This window comes from Doryrhamphus excisus, chromosome 4 (assembly GCF_030265055.1).
Source record: "Doryrhamphus excisus isolate RoL2022-K1 chromosome 4, RoL_Dexc_1.0, whole genome shotgun sequence".
In the NCBI taxonomy this organism is placed as follows: domain Eukaryota; kingdom Metazoa; phylum Chordata; class Actinopteri; order Syngnathiformes; family Syngnathidae; genus Doryrhamphus; species Doryrhamphus excisus.
In genome coordinates, this window is record NC_080469.1 from 27,494,363 (window position 1) to 27,511,416 (window position 17,054).

Here is a 17,054-nt window from a genome sequence, read left to right on the forward strand (position 1 = left end):
AATGGTTGTCGAAAGGATCTGACCGATTAGAATGATGTACAAAATACTACACTCAGAAAATGACCCAGAGCCTTATTAAATATAACAATAATAAAGTTTACTAACTTAGTAAAACCTCTGAAAATCATTTAATCGCTTACATAAATAAATGCTTAAGTCCAGCGCTTAAGCTTGGTGACGTAGACCGTCATGACGTGCCCCATTCGCGGCTATTAAACTAATAGCGACCTCGTCTTCCTTCAAATACGCTGGGTGTTGTTTTTTAATGTCACCGCTATTCTGTTCGTAAGCTAACTTTAGCTATGTTTGCTAGCCACCAAATTGCTCAGCTAACATGGTTCGTTGGGCGAACATACTTTAACAGGTAACGGACCATCGAACCGGAAAAGTGAAGCTTTTAACCGCGCTCTCTTTGTGTGTACGCCGTGTTTTGCTTGGTTTTACTTTGTTTTTGTAACATGACGTGATGTCGATATGCTCCGATGGGAATCTCTTGTGGGAACAGCCGAGCTACTTCCGGAGCTCATTACAAATGTAATACAAGAGTATTCAGCATTCGTTTTCTACCGCTCACCCTCACGAAGGTCGCGGGGGGTGCGACCTAGAGTCTACTTAGAATTAAATTTGCATGTTTTTGGAATGTGGGAGGAAACCGGAGTACCCAGAGAAAACCCACGCATGCACGGGGAGAACATGCAAACTCCACACAGAGATGGGCAACAGTATTCATTAAAATTATTTATTCATGGTTTCATATACAAAATATTAATTCTAATTATGAATTACTGCATGTTTTCCTGTAATTATATTTGCAGATATAATTAATGTCAATGTGCATTTTTGGCAGGCGAGTGATTAGCGTGCAGACCTCACAGCTAAAAGATGCCACTTCAATTCCACCCTCGGCCATCTCTGTGTGGAGTTTGCATGTTCTCCCCGTGCATGCGTGGGTTTTCTCCGGGTACTCCGGTTTCCTCCCACATTCCAAAAACATGTTAAGTTAATTGGCCATAGGTATGAATGTGGGTGGGAATGGTTGTTTGTCTATATGTGCCCTGGGATTGGCTGGCCACCAGTCCAGGGTGTACCCTGCATCACGCCCGAAGACAGCTGGGATAGGCTCCAGCACCCCTCGCGACCCTTGTGAGGATGAGCAATCAAAAATGAATGCATGAATGAATGTGCATTTTAATTCATTCTTTACAACTGTGGATTTAAAACACAATCCAAAAACGATGTACATGAAATTGGACAGCACTTTTAAAAACAAACCATCCTAACACTGTTTATGCTCCTTTTTAAGGTGGCGGCCCGTGGCCTGGCAATGTAGGCGCTGCACATTGGAGGATACAAAAGGGGAGCTTCTCAAGCATTACCAAGTCAAGCACAGTATTTATGGATGTGGCTGTAAGTACCCTGTCTTCATTTAAGATGTCCTTGCTCCCTTAAAACATGGAACAGTGGTGAAGTGGTATTCTTCCTCGCTATCCTCCAGGAGCTGAACCAAAACCAACTAATCACCAATTAAAGAAGAGAGACAGCCCAGTCATTAAGGACTTGATGTGGAGAACTTTTGCACATAGAGGAACATACGACATACAAATGAGCATCAGTGACATGAAGCACAGGTGGCCTACCTTGTTTAATGTCTCACAGGTGAGTATTTGGATCTTTTGTGTTAAACACATTAAGGACTGTAAACAACTACTGTATGTTTCACAGTTATACTTAAGTATGCACTTCACTTTTTGTTGTCACTGGTTCTTTTGTCTCTTCTTTCATATCTCTCAGGTTGGTGCAGAGTTTCTAATGCTCACAAAACAGAAGGGAGGCAAAAGGACATTGCGGTAATTGAACAGTCTTACTCATCTGTATTCCTAAGGAGAAGCTTACACAAGTGCAGCTTCATCTTGGAATGCCAAACAAGAAACTACTGCAGGAGGTTGAGACACGATGGAACAGCACATACTTAATGCTGCAATGATTGGTCGAATTAAGGGAGCCAGTTGGAGCAGCATCCGCAGGGCTCCAACACGACAGACCACTCCTGACATCTGATGAATTCACCATTGTTGGAGGGTGCCTTTCCCTGCTGTCTCCGTTTTATGATGCCACAGTTGAGCTGTCAGCAGAGAAACATGTGTGTGCCTCTAAAGTTGTCCCCCTCTTGAAAATGCTTGAGCAAACTCTTCAGGAGGAAGTGACAAAGCCGGCCTCAGTAGTTGCACGTGAAATGGGAGAGCAACTCATAAGGCTCCTCCGGGAGAAGCTCCACACTTTACAATCAATGAGCATCATGTCCCTAGCTACACTCCTGGACCCGCCATTTAAAGTGATAGGCTTCTTCAGCCCAAATAAGGCATCAGAAGCGATCAAGCGGCTGACCTCTGAGTGTGCCACGTTGATAAGGTCCAAACAGGACATTCCCCAAGCATCTACTTCTCATGATGACACCGGAGGTAATCTATTATTTTGAATGTTGAAATCTATCATTCCTTTCAGAACACTTATTCACATGATATGTGGTTTCTTCTAGGAAGCAAACTGTGGCTTCGTTTTGACACGAGTGTAAAGGAGGCACAGAAGACTCAAAACGTGACAGCAGATGCCACGGTAGAGGTCCAGCGCTACATATCGGAGCCAAATCTGAGCAGGATGGAAAATCCTTGGACTACTGGGAAAGACAAAAAACCCTGTACCCCAATTTATACATGTTGGCTTTAACCTATTTATGCACGCCTGCATCCTCTGTGTGTTAGAATAAAATGGAGATAGAATGAATATAGTATTAGTTATCACCCTTATATGACACCGTGCCATGCGAAAGAATTTTCTCAAAGGCCGGAGAGGTTGTATCAAAAAAGAGGAATCGCCTCAAACCACAAATTGTTGAAAAACTATTACTTTTCAATAAAATGTCCAACGTCTTGTCCAAGTTACACAAGCATACATCTTTAGCACTTTAACTGTCCTCTGCCTGTATGAGGCCATGCCAGGTAACATAAAACCATGATGAAGCAAGCCATATCACATGATGCTGGAAGCATTTCTTGACATTAAAACATTCAGCATTTCATATATACTGTATATGTTTTCCTACATGTTTTAGATGACTCATTTGTCAATGAAAATTGTGGAATACATAATTATAAGAGCCAAAACATATGAATTGCTGCCTGCAATTGTATCCAAGGCCAGCAGGTGTGTCGTGTGCACATGTAGCTTCAAGAAATGAATCCATTCTCGAACCAGTTGACTGAAATGGTTCCAAGCCTCATGGGGCTTCATCACACCAACACTAGCAAAAACTAAACTAAACAGCCAAACAAGAACAACAGCATGGTGCAGCCTGAAGTCTGAAGAAGGGGCAGGAGAGAGCTGTTGGAGGTGGAGCCCTTTTATCCTGGGAGCCTCCTCCCAGGTGCTGCACATCAGCAATCAGGCTCGGGTCCCATGGCAACCTCAGGGAAGCAGCATGTTAATGACGGGTCACATGGAACCCAAACAGGGCCATCACAAGGGAAAGGTTTTAATCATAAAGCTGTGATTTTACTTTTGCTTTTACTATCAGCTCTGTTTTTACCCCCCAAAGACATGTGCTTTTAGAACTGGATTGGGCCATCATTTATTTCCTTTGGGGCTCCAAGTGGGAAAGAGTGAGGAGAGACATCCTCAAAAGGCCAAAGGAAAAATGAGGAAAAGGAGTACCAGATCTCCAACGGTTCCTGGGAGCAAGATACTCATCCAGTACACCCAAGACCAAAGCCCTGGCACGACAAGGATGGGCTCCTACCTAAGAAAGCTAAAACTGATCCCAACAGACCTACGAGTACCTGTGGCATTGTTTAACACCAGCATATGTAGCCGGTCTAGCCGACCCTCTCTTGTCTCACGGTGATCAAACTCTGCGTTGTGTTGTGTGAACAGATGAGATGGGAATCACCGCTGTTTTGCCAGTGGAGCAGGATTTATTCCAAATCAGCTGTACGAACAAAATAAAATCAGTACAGGAGCTCGTCTCTCCTCAGCGGGATCTCGCGCCGTCTCAGCTAATGCACGTTTCTATAAGTTTGCTTAATCCATTCAACAGTGGCATTTTTCCTATGTTTCATCATGAACGTTATAACAAATGAACAAAAAAACCATGAGCTTACGTACCTGTACGAACAAAACAAAATCAGTACAGGAGCTCGTCTCTCCTCAGCGGGATCTCGCGCCGTCTGAGGAGAGTACCGCGAAACTGCGGGGAGTGCCTTCCTTACAGGAAGTCACCAAAATAAAACAAATTTCAAAATAAAATGACAATATACGTAAAATAAATAATTCAACATGAAAATTATATGACAAAATGAAAACAAATACTAAGGATGGACTTTTGGTGAATTACAACGCCATTGCTGGAACACACCTGTTACATCCACCCCTCCTAACTTCACCAAAATCCAGACTGTACATGTGAGCGTTTCAAAAAAAACAACAATTCACACACTCATTGAAACCCGACGGAGGTAGTTAAAAAGCTCTGAGCTTTACCTTCCATGAGAAACCCACAAAATAGGTTCAGAAAGAACATAAGGGTGATCAAGCCTTAGTCTCTCCTAGGTCGCTATGATGCCGTGTACACCATACACATTCTCCGTCACCTTAAACTTCGCAAAACATACCGCATACAAAATCACTACGGTAGTGACATTGTCCATTAATCACAACACATTTACATATCTGGACACCTTGATACACTAAAACAAAGTTAGGAGTGACTGAGATTTCCTGCTGAATGAACTTGCCATATCTTTTATATCAAAAGGCTTTTGAACCATGGATTCAATAAGACGATTGACCTTTCTACTGACTCTGCCAAACCGTGTCCTGACTACATGTTCCGTAGCTGCTGATGGGTTAACTTGTATGCCTCTGTCATGAACAGCATCTACTGATGGCACCTGTGAGTCTGTGGAAAGCACTGGGCTTGCCTGAAGTAACCCTGACTCTGTGTCACAGTCAGTGTCTGGATTAGACTTGGTGTCTGTGTCTACTGGAAGCATGTCTGACGGATGTAGGAAGTCTGAGTCAGGTTCTGCAGCTAGACTGTTAATGTCACTGTCTCTATTGGAGTCTCTGCCGTCTGGTGCGCACTGGATCAACTCATCTGCAGACAGCTCCTCATGATCCAACGCTGCAGCATCCTGACTGGGCTGGTCCAGTTCTGACTGTCCTCCACTCAGGCTGGCCTGACTCTCGGCATCTGCTGATTCACTCATAACCCATGCGCTTGTCCTCTCCTCTGAGTTCTCCTCCTCCAAAGAATCCAGGGAATTTGTCACACTTGATCCATCCTCATTCCCAGTGTCACACAGTTCTCTTTCAGTCGCCACCACAGGTAAGAAACTGATGTTGAGGACTAAGTTGCGGTGCACTACTTTCGTTTTGCCCTTATTGTCCTCCAGCCTGTACGTGTGGGTCTGCAGATTTCTGTCTTTGACCGTGTACACTGTAGGATCCCACTTATCAGCTAACTTTTTCTTCCCTTTTTCGCCTTTGTTTGCAATGAGTACTCGGTCTCCAATGCTGAGGTGAGTGCCTTTTACTTTTTTGTTGTACTCTCTTGCTTGTTTGTCTTGTTCCTTGATTGCATGTGTTTGAGCGATCCTGGCTGCTTCATTAAGATGTGACATCAGAGTGTTCACGTAGCTTTTGTGATCGACAACCACAGGGTCGTGCAGCACCTGTTTAAACATTACATCCACGGGGAGCCTTGGAATACGACCAAACATGAGCTGGAAAGGGGCATATCCAGTGGTTTCATGTACTGTTGCATTGTACGCAAACGTCAAAGTTTGTACTTGTTGTGTCCATTTGTGTTTCTCCTTGAGGGGCAACGATCTGAGCATGCTGCCTAACGTTCTGTTAAAGCGCTCAGTTCCTCCATTTCCCATCGGGTGATAAGCCGTAGTGTGTGACTTTGAGACTCCTGACAGTCTGAGCAGTTCGGCTATGAGCTCACTCTCAAAGTTAGCCCCCTGATCGGAGTGGATCCGTTCAGGGAACCCATACACACAGAAGACGTGATCCCATAGCTTTTTAGCTACTTGCTTGGCGGTCTGGTTTGTGCATGGAAAGGCATGGGCCAGCTTCGTAAAATGATCTGTCAGGACAAGAACATCGACGGAGCGCTGCCTGCTGTCTTCTGCACTCCAAAAGTCCAAACATACGAGCTCCATGGGAAAAGAGGTTCTGATGCTTTCAAGTGGTGCTCTAGCAGAAGGGTCTGGTGTTTTTGCTAGAATGCATCTTTGACAGCACTTGACGTAATCTCTTACGTCAGACTCCATCTTGGGCCAAAAGAAGCGTTGTCTCGCCAGGTGTAAAGTTCTCGCTTGCCCCTGGTGTCCAGCAATGTCATGGATACCATGCAGCGCTGTCTCCTTGAGAGTCTCTGGCAAGACAAACTGATGCCTCTTTTGTTTACTGAGGGGGTCTTTAGTCACACGGTACAGGACACCATTCTGAAAGTGAAGCCGGTCCCACTGTTTGAGCAACGTCACAGCTTTCGAGTCAAGACCTGCTCTTTCACGCCTGGATGGTCGTCTCTTTCGGATGACAAACGGCACCAGCTTCGAGACGGTGGCGTCGAGCTCTTGGCTTCGCTGGAGGTCTTCCAAGGTGAAGACAGGAAGTGAATCCTGGCCCTGTGTCAAAAGATCCTGCACAGACTGAAACAGCTCCACAGCCCTGGTCTCAGCAGCTGTATCCCATTGGTCATGAGCATCCAAAAGAGCCTTGACGGCCACAGAGTCACAAGGATGTCTATTTGGACTAACCTGAGATGATGGGCTGGTACGGGATGGTTTCTTTACCCGATGACACTGGACCTTTAAACGGAGAGTGTCCTGAATGCCATCATAGCTGACATCCTCAGCTTCAGCAAGCAGTTGGTCGTAGTGCTCTGTGATGAGCCGATGACCGACTGTCGTGGCAAAGGGATCTCTGCTAAGAGCATCAGCAACTGTGTTCTTTGTACCAGGTATGTGTTTCAGGTCGAATGTATAAGGAGCAAGCTTGGACACCCAACGCTGCTCACAAGCATCGAGCTTTGGCTTTGTCATGATATAGGTGAGTGGGTTGTTATCTGTCCATACTGTAAATGAATGACCCCTCAACCAATGGCTAAATTTCTCGCACACACTCCACTTCAAGGCTAAAAATTCTAGCCGGTGAGCTGGATACTTTTTCTGAGAACTGCTCAGGGTCTTACTGGCAAATGCTATGGGGCGGGCCTTCTCTTGTCCAGCTGGTACTTGTGACAGTACAGCGCCGAGTCCATCTAGCGAGGCATCAATGGACAAGATCAGGGGCAGCGTAAAATCCGGATGCGTGAGGACAACACAGTTCAAAAGACAGTCTTTAAGCTTCGACAGAGCTGCGTCACACTCACCGGACCAATCTGAGGGTTTGAGCTTCCTGAAAGAGCCAGCATTTGCTTGTGACTTGACTTTTCCTCTTTTCTTTTGTCCAGCAGTGAGAGCAAAGAGTGGCTTTGCTATGGCAGAGCAACTTGGAATGAAGTGTTGGTAGTAGAATACCATCCCAAGGAAAGACTTTATCCTCTTCACTGATGGGGTGCAGCCATCTTCTTCCATCAGATCACTTTTGGACATGTTTGTGATTACGTCAACTTTTGATGGATCCACAGCCACTCCATTGCCATCTATGACGTGACCAAGAAACTTGACTGAAGATCGCATCAGGTGACACTTTTTAGGACTTAGCTTAAGGTTGTGGAGTCGCAGCCTCTGAAACACAACCTCAAGCCTCTCCAAAGCTTCCTCTTCTGTTGAAGCAAACACCAGCAAATCGTCGAGATAGCATAACAGACTGCTGAAGTTCAAGTCACCAAATATGCTGAGCATCATGCGCATAAATGAGGCGGGGCTATTGCACAGACCCTGTGGCATTCTATTATACTCATACAAACCCACAGGGGTCGTGAATGCAGTGTACTTCTTGTCTCCCTCAGCCATCGGGATGTTATAAAACCCGGAGGTCAGGTCCATGGTGCTGAAGTAGGTGTTTCCTCCCAGCGCAGCAAGGCAGTCCGACTGATGTGGCAGTGGGTGCGCATCTTTGAATGTGCGAGCATTCAGCCACCTGAAGTCGGTGCACAGTCTTAAGCTGCCGTCCTTTTTCCACACCAAGACTAGAGGAGATGCATATTCACTCAAAGATTTCCGGATTATTTCCTGCTCCTCCATCTCAGACAGGACCTGCCGCAGTTTCTGGTAGTGGGCTGGTGGCACACGGCGGTAAGGAAGACGAAAAGGTTTCTCATCGGTAAGTCTGATGTGGTGGGTAAAGCCTTTCGCCTCACCACAATCCAACGTGTGTTTTGAGAAGATGTCATTGTACTTTTCGAGCAGCTCAACTAACTTCTTTTTCCCTTCATTACCAGCGTGACACAGGTCAATGTCAATGTTGCTGAGACCAATTTGTTGCAGCCGCTGTTTCAGATCTGTGAGCTTGACATAGTCATGACTGTTGTCTGTTTCAGCTTTTCCAGGCTGACTGGAACCCTGGAAAACTTCAAAATCTTCTACAGCTAGGCAGGGAGACACATCTGCCAGCTTACTGTTCCTCCTGAGGGTTATCGGTTTGTTGGACAGGTTAGTCACTTTCATGGGAACCCATCTGTCTCCCCAAAGTGGCGTAATGACACGGCCGACCATGATGTTGCGTGGCATGGACTTTGATGAGGTGGGTTCGACAATGACTGTGCTTCCTGGTGACATTGGGACATTATTCGGCAGCTTACCCCACACAAGGTGTTCTTGTCTCACCAGCAGGGTGACTGACTGTTGAAGCTTGACTGTGCCAATCCTTTCCGGGAGCTCCTCACCTCTCCACCTGGATGAGTTTGCCATGAGGTCAAGAAACTGCTCACACTCAGGAAGAAGATTGCCACTGGAGACGAGACGCCAATAGTCACTGCTTATTTTCAGCTGGTGCATAAGAAATCTGATGACATTTGTGCCCAAGATTAAATCATCACGTTGACCTGGCACAACAAGAACAGGAACAACACAGGTTTCTCCGTACGCTTTCATCTCAACTTCATACATGCACTTAGGCTTGCTGATTTTTCCACCACAGCCCACAAGAACAATCTCTTGAGTCAGAGGAATGGAATTTGATAGAACATTGTCACTTAACATCTGTAGTTCTGCTTGCTCACTTAGTGTGCAGGCCATGGAGCCAGAGTCCAGCATCCCCTTCACGTGTGACTTGTTGTTGATGCTGACAGGAGTGTAAAACAGTTCATCAAAAGGACCTATTCTCTGTGTATTCTGCACTATCACCTTTGCATTGACTGGAGCAGCTGCACATGCCCTAATATAATGCTGTTCAATGTTGTCTTTACTGAGGGTTGCTTCTCTAGCGTCCACATGACCCCTCTCCCAATGCGGACCACTTAGTTTAAAGGCTGGAAGTTTTGTGGTTGAGGGATGAACTGACTTTGAGCAGGCATGCGACGAGGGCAGTTTCTTTTGATGTGATTTGGCTCAAAACATGACAGACACAAGCGTTTCTGCCTGCAGTGTGCAAGGGTAGAGTGCTCAAGAGACTGACAGACTCTACAGGACCTTTGGTAAGTCTGTGCCGGATGGATCGGTTTGTCTGTGGCCAGGACATGTTGTGATAAAGCACGATCAAAGAGACCGATCAGTGTTCTCAAGCAACCATCATCGCAGGGGGGTTTGGCTGCTGGGTTATTCTCAACCTGCACAGGAGGCTCTCTGGGTTGACATGTCGGCGCCAAATTATCAGGTGCAGGGGTCTGGATGTTAACCGTGACAAGTGCAGGCTGCTTTGACTTGGAGAGTTTCTGTTCTCTGGCCTCGATCTGGTATTGATCTATCTGCTCTTGAATATCACTAACAGTCCACTTGTCCGGTGCTTTAAACTTGAGGACTGCTGCCAGTGAGGGATCTGGACAGTACTTAACAAACATCATAGCAACTTCTTGGCAGGGGTTGTCTAAACGTCGACCTAGCCTTTTCAAACCTTCTTCTGCTGCATCAACTGCCTTGTTTAGCCGAACCCAATACTCTAGAGGAGTTTCTCCTGCTGTTGGGACTGTACTGTAGAAGTCCGCCATGGGCATACATGAAAAACTCACCTCACCAAAATGTCGACTGAGGATGTTGTAGATCACTTCTGGGCTCTCTCCTGGTTTCAGTGAGGGACTGCTTCTCAGAGTGATTCTTACAATGTCTTTGGCTTTTCCCATTAACTTACACATTATCTCAGAATGTTGCTCTGCTACGGGTGTGGCTCGTTTCTTGAAGTAGGTTTTCATCAATTCTTCCCACTCACACAACGTGATCTTGTCCGACTCATCTCCTCTGAAGACAGGAGGCTCTTTCACATCTGACTGCAGGACTAACTTGGCACCGGTCAGGTTAAGGTAAGTAGAGTCACTAGGTAACTGGCCGACACTGCTCTGAGCTTGTGCGCCTCTAACACCACTTTCTCTACATTCTTCCTTTAACTGATCCCTTATAGTTTGTCCCACCTGCTGTGCAATGCTTGTTATCAAGTAATTTAATGCCAGGTCAGTTGTAGCTGAGTTGTCAGAGAGTGCGTTACTGGGCTGAACGGTTAACTCTGTACGGTTAAGAATGCGAGTAGAACAGAAAGCTGGGGAGCCTGCAGCATTCACATCTCTAACTGGTGTGGCAGGCAGCCTACCTCTCCCAAAACTGAAACTGTTAAGCTGACTGTTATCATCCATTTTTTCACAACAGACACATAAAGCTCACTTTTAACCACTTGAATAACCCTTTTTCCTTAGTTTTTTTTTTTTTTTTTAAACCTTGTGAATAAACATTTTAACACTAATATGTGAGACAAAGCAACCTCTGGTGACCAAGCTGATGTTGATCCACAGCTCCAGGAACCGCGATGACGATGAACCAGCCTGGAGCGGAGTGAATCCGGGTCACGGCACCACTGTAGCCGGTCTAGCCGACCCTCTCTTGTCTCACGGTGATCAAACTCTGCGTTGTGTTGTGTGAACAGATGAGATGGGAATCACCGCTGTTTTGCCAGTGGAGCAGGATTTATTCCAAATCAGCTGTACGAACAAAACAAAATCAGTACAGGAGCTCGTCTCTCCTCAGCGGGATCTCGCGCCGTCTCAGCTAATGCACGTTTCTATAAGTTTGCTTAATCCATTCAACAGTGGCATTTTTCCTATGTTTCATCATGAACGTTATAACAAATGAACAAAAAAACCATGAGCTTACGTACCTGTACGAACAAAACAAAATCAGTACAGGAGCTCGTCTCTCCTCAGCGGGATCTCGCGCCGTCTGAGGAGAGTACCGCGAAACTGCGGGGAGTGCCTTCCTTACAGGAAGTCACCAAAATAAAACAAATTTCAAAATAAAATGACAATATACGTAAAATAAATAATTCAACATGAAAATTATATGACAAAATGAAAACAAATACTAAGGATGGACTTTTGGTGAATTACAACGCCATTGCTGGAACACACCTGTTACACATACAACATTCTAACTACATTTATAGGTCAGAAAACTGGTAAAAGCATAATAGGTCCCCTTTGACGGACAAAATTAGTTTTTTCTTGACCTGACAGTTTCGACTGCCTGCTAGCAGTCTTCATCAGAGTGGTCACATGATGTTCTTGTGACGTGTCAGCTGGCTTATACAGATATAGGCGGTGACCACATCACTATAAATCAGCTGACATGACAGTCACAGACGTCACGGGAAGATTACGTGACCACTGTGATGAAGGCTGCTCACAAGCAGTTGAAAAAGCCAAATATGGAATAAACTAACCTGGTTTTGTTTGAATGTATGAATGTTGAATGGTGCTGACCATTTTGAAATCTGTAATCCATTTTTGGATTAAAAGTGGTTCAAGATGTTTAGCTTTCTTCACTTTATTAGGGCTCGAACACTGACCAGTGCGAAAGCCCTATTGTAATCGTAATGTTTATTATGGACTGGCTCAGTAGCCAGCCCATAGACTGCTACTTGCAGTAGCAGTCTATGGGCTGGCTACTGAGCCAGCCCATATTGTTATTCCTTGTGGTGTTTACCAATTTTTATTATGGACTGGCCCAGTAGCCAGCCCATAGACTGCTACTTGCAGTAGCAGTCTATGGGCTGGCTACTGAGCCAGCCCATATTGTTATTGCTGTTTAGTTATTATGGACTGGCCCAGTAGCCAGCCCATAGACTGCTACTTGCAGTAGCAGTCTATGGGCTGGCTACTGAGCCAGCCCATATTGTTATTGTTGTTTAGCTATTATTATTATTCTTATATCTTAATCTTCCCACTTTTGTGCGCGTAATGCGGCCAAAACCGCAGGAAGGATCCCCACACATGTTACACCGCCGGAAACGTGGCACTCGGGACTACAGCGGTATTTATTTTTTGGAACGTTTTGTGTAACCATGGCGACGCTATTCGCGTTTGAAAAACGCAAAAATCAATGGTTCAAAAAATTAGGGACATTTGGGCTATTTTTAGAACAGCTCATGCCAGTGAAAAGAATGAGAATTTACAGACTTTTCACAGCCTTGTAGCTCAGCCATACGGCCACGTAGAAACGTGATTGATGGCTAATTTTTGAGATAAACTTCTGAAGTCTCTCTGTGGCTAAATGCTAATTGCTAGCATGTTAGCATGTTAGCATTTAAGCTAATTTACTCACATCTAAAGGCAAATACACACATGGCATGATGTAGGGAGGTTATAGGACAACCTTGGCACTTTCTAAACTTGAGGCTCTCTTGCTAGGTGCTAGCATAATGATTGTTAGCATGTTAGCATTCAAGCTAATTTACTCACGTTAAAAGGCAAATACACACATGACATGATGTGGGGAGGTTATAGGACAACCTTGGCAGTTTCTAAACTTGAGGCTGTCTTGCTAGGTGCTAGCATGTTATCCGTTAGCATGTTAGCATTTAAGCTAATTTACTCATGTCTAAAGGCAAATACACACATGGCATGATGTCGGGAGGTTATAGGACAACCTTGGCACTTTCTAAACTTGGGACTCTCTTGCTAGGTGCTAGCATGATGACTGTTAGCATGTTAGCATTTAAGCTAATTTACTCATGTCTAAAGGCAAATACACACATGGCATGATGTAGGGAGGTTATAGGACAACCTTGGCACTTTCTAAACTTGAGGCTCTCTTGCTAGGTGCTAGCATGATAACTGTTAGCATGTTAGCATTTAAGCTAATTTACTCAGGTCTAAAGGCAAATACACACATGACATGATGTAGGGAGGTTATAGGACAACCTTGGCAGTTTTTAAACTTGAGGCCGTCTTGCTAGGTGCTAGCATGTTAGCCGTTAGCATGTTAGCATTTAAGCTAATTTACTCATGTCTAAAGGCAAATACACACATGGCATGATGTAGGGAGGTTATAGGACAACCTTGGTACTTTCTAAACTTGATGCTTTCTTTCTAGGTGCTAGCATGGTAGCCGTTAGCATGTTAGCATTTAAGCTAATTTACTCATGTCTTCAGGCAAATACACACATGGCATGGTGTAGGGAGGTTATAGGACAACCTTGGCGCTTTCTAAACTTGAGACTCTCTTGCTAGGTGCTAGCATGATAACTGTTAGCATGTTAGCATCTAAGCTAATTTACTCATGTTTAAAGGCATATACACACATGGCATGATATAGGGAGGTTATAGGACAACCTTGGCAGTTTCTAAACTTGAGGCTCTCTTGCTAGGTGCTAGCATGTTAGCCGTTAGCATGTTAGCATTTAAGCTAATTTACTCATGTCTAAAGGCAAATACACACATGGCATGATGTAGGGAGGTTATAGGACAACCTTGGCACTTTCTCAACTTGATGCTCTCTTGCTAGGTGCTAGCATGGTAGCCGTTAGCATGATAGCATTTAAGCTAATTTACTCATGTCTTCAGGCAAATACACACATGGCATGATGTAGGGATGTTATAGGACAACCTTGACACTTTCTAAACTTGAGGCTCTCTTGCTAGGTGCTAGCATGACGACTGTTAGCATGTTAGCATTTAAGCTAATTTACTCACATTTAAAAGCAAATACACACATGGCATGATGTAGGGAGGTTATAGGACAACCTTGGCACTTACTAAACTTGAGGCTCTCTTGCTAGGTGCTAGCATGACGACTGTTAGCATGTTAGCATTCAAGCTAATTTAATTACATTTAAAGGCAAATACACACATGGCATGATGTAGGGATGTTATAGGACAACCTTGGCACTTTCTAAACTTGGGACTCTCTTGCTAGGTGCTAGCATGATGACTGTTAGCATGTTAGCATTTAAGCTAATTTGCTCATGTTTAAAGGCAAATACACACATGCATGATGCAGGGACGTTATAGGACATCCTTGGCAGTTTCTAAACTTGAGGCTGTCTTGCTAGGTGCTAGCATAATGACTGTTAGCGTGTTAGCATTTAAGCTAATTTACTCACGTTTAAAGGCAAATACACACATGGCATGATATAGGGAGGTTATAGGACAACCTTGGCACTTTTTAAACTTGAGGGTCTCTTGCTAGGTGCTAGCATGATAACTGTTAGCATGTTAGCATTTAAGCTAATTTACCCACGTTTAAAGGCAAATACACACATGGCATGATATAGGGAGGTTGAAGGAAAACCTTGGCACTTTGTAAACTTGAAACTCTCTTGCTAGGTGCTAGCATGTTAGCCGTTAGCATGTTAGCATTTAAGCTAATTTACTCATGTCTAAAGGCAAATACACACATGACATGATGTAGGGAGGTTATAGGACAACCTTGCCACTTTCTAAACCTGAGGGTCTCTTGCTAGGTGCTAGCATGATGACTGTTAGCATGTTAGCATTTAAGCTAATTTGCTCATGTTTAAAGGCAAATACACACATGCATGATGCAGGGACGTTATAGGACATCCTTGGCACTTTCTAAACTTGAGGCTCTCTTGCTAGGTGCTAGCATAATGACTGTTAGCGTGTTAGCATATAAGCTAATTTACTCACAATTAAAGGCAAATACACACATGGCATGATGTGGGGAGGTTATAGGACAACCTTGGCAGTTTCTAAACTTCAGGCCCTCTTGCTAGGTGCTAGCATGGTAGCCGTTAGCATGTTAGCATTTAGGCTAATTTACTCACATTTAAAGGCAAATACACACATGGCATGATATAGGGAGGTTATAGGACAACCTTGGCACTTTCTAAACTTGAAACCCTCTTGCTAGGTGCTAGCATGGTAGCCGTTAGCATGTTAGCATTTAAGCTAATTTACTCATGTCTTCAGGCAAATACACATATGGCATGGTGTAGGGAGGTTATAGGACAACCTTGGCACTTTCTAAACTTGAGGCTCTCTTGCTAGGTGCTAGCATAATGATTGTTAGCATGTTAGCATTAAAGCTAATTTACTCATGTCTAAAGGCAAATACACACATGGCATGATGTAGGGAGGTTATAGGACAACCTTGGCACTTTCTAAACTTGAGGCTCTCTTGCTAGGTGCTAGCATGATAACTGTTAGCATGTTAGCATTTAAGCCAATTTACTCACGTTTAAAGGCAAATACACACATGGCATGATGTAGGGAGGTTATAGGACAACCTTGGCACTTTCTAAACTTGAGGCTCTCTTGCTAGGTGCTAGCATAATGATTGTTAGCATGTTAGCATTTAAGCTAATTTACTCAAGTTTAAAGGCAATTACACACTTGGCATGATGTGGGGACACTATGGGACTGCATCAACCTTTTCCGTACTTGAGGCTTTCTTGCTAGGTGCTATCGCGGTAGCCGTTGGCCCACCGGGCCCGAGGTTCACAGCACAGGTGGCCAGTCCATCAAAATTTCCGCGGGAATTTTCTAGTTATTCCGTATATCTTAATCTTCCACTTTTTGCGCGCGTAATGCGGCCAAAACCGCAAGAAGGACCCCCACACATGTTACACCGCCGGAAACGTGGCGCTCGGGACTACAGCGGTATTTAATTTTTGGAAAGTTTTGTGTAACCATGGCGACGCTATTAACGAAAACGTTAAAAAATGGGCCACTTGATTAGGGAATCGCTGTTCTATTTTTAGAACAGCACATAGAAAACGAGAATTTACAGACTTTTCACAGCCTTTTAGCTCAGCCATACGGCCACGTAGAAACTTGATTGATGGCTCATTTTTGAGATAAATGTCTGAACTCTCTCTGTGGCTAAATGCTAATTGCTAGCATGTTAGCATGTTAGCATTTAAGCTAATTTACTCATGTCTAAAGGCAAATACACACATGGCATGATGTAGGGAGGTCATAGGACAACCTTGGCAGTTTCTAAACTTGAGGCTCTCTTGCTAGGTGCTAGCATGTTAGCCGTTAGCATGTTAGCATTTAAGCTAATTTACTCATGTCTAAAGGCAAATACACACATGGCATGATGTAGGGAGGTTATAGGACAACCTTGGCACTTTCTAAACTTGAGGCTCTCTTGCTAGGTGCTAGCATGATAACTGTTAGCATGTTAGCCTTTAAGCTAATTTACTCATGTTTAAAGGCAAATACACACATGGCATGATATAGGGAGGTTATAGGACAACCTTGGCACTTTCTAAACTTGAAACCCTCTTGCTAGGTGCTAACATGGTAGCCGTTAGCATGTTAACATTTAAGCTAATTTACTCATGTCTTCAGGCAAATACACATATGGCATGGTGTAGGGAGGTTATAGGACAACCTTGGCACTTTCTAAACTTGAGGCTGTCTTGCTAGGTGCTAGCATAATGATTGTTAGCATGTTAGCATTTAAGCTAATTTACTCACGTTTAAAGGCAAATATACACATGACATGATGTGGGGAGGTTATAGGACAACCTTGGTAGTTTCTAAACTTGAGGCTGTCTTGCTAGGTGCTAGCATGTTAGCATGTTAGCATTTAAGCTAATTTACTCACGTCTAAAGGCAAATACACACATGGCATGATGTAGGGAGGTTATAGGACAAC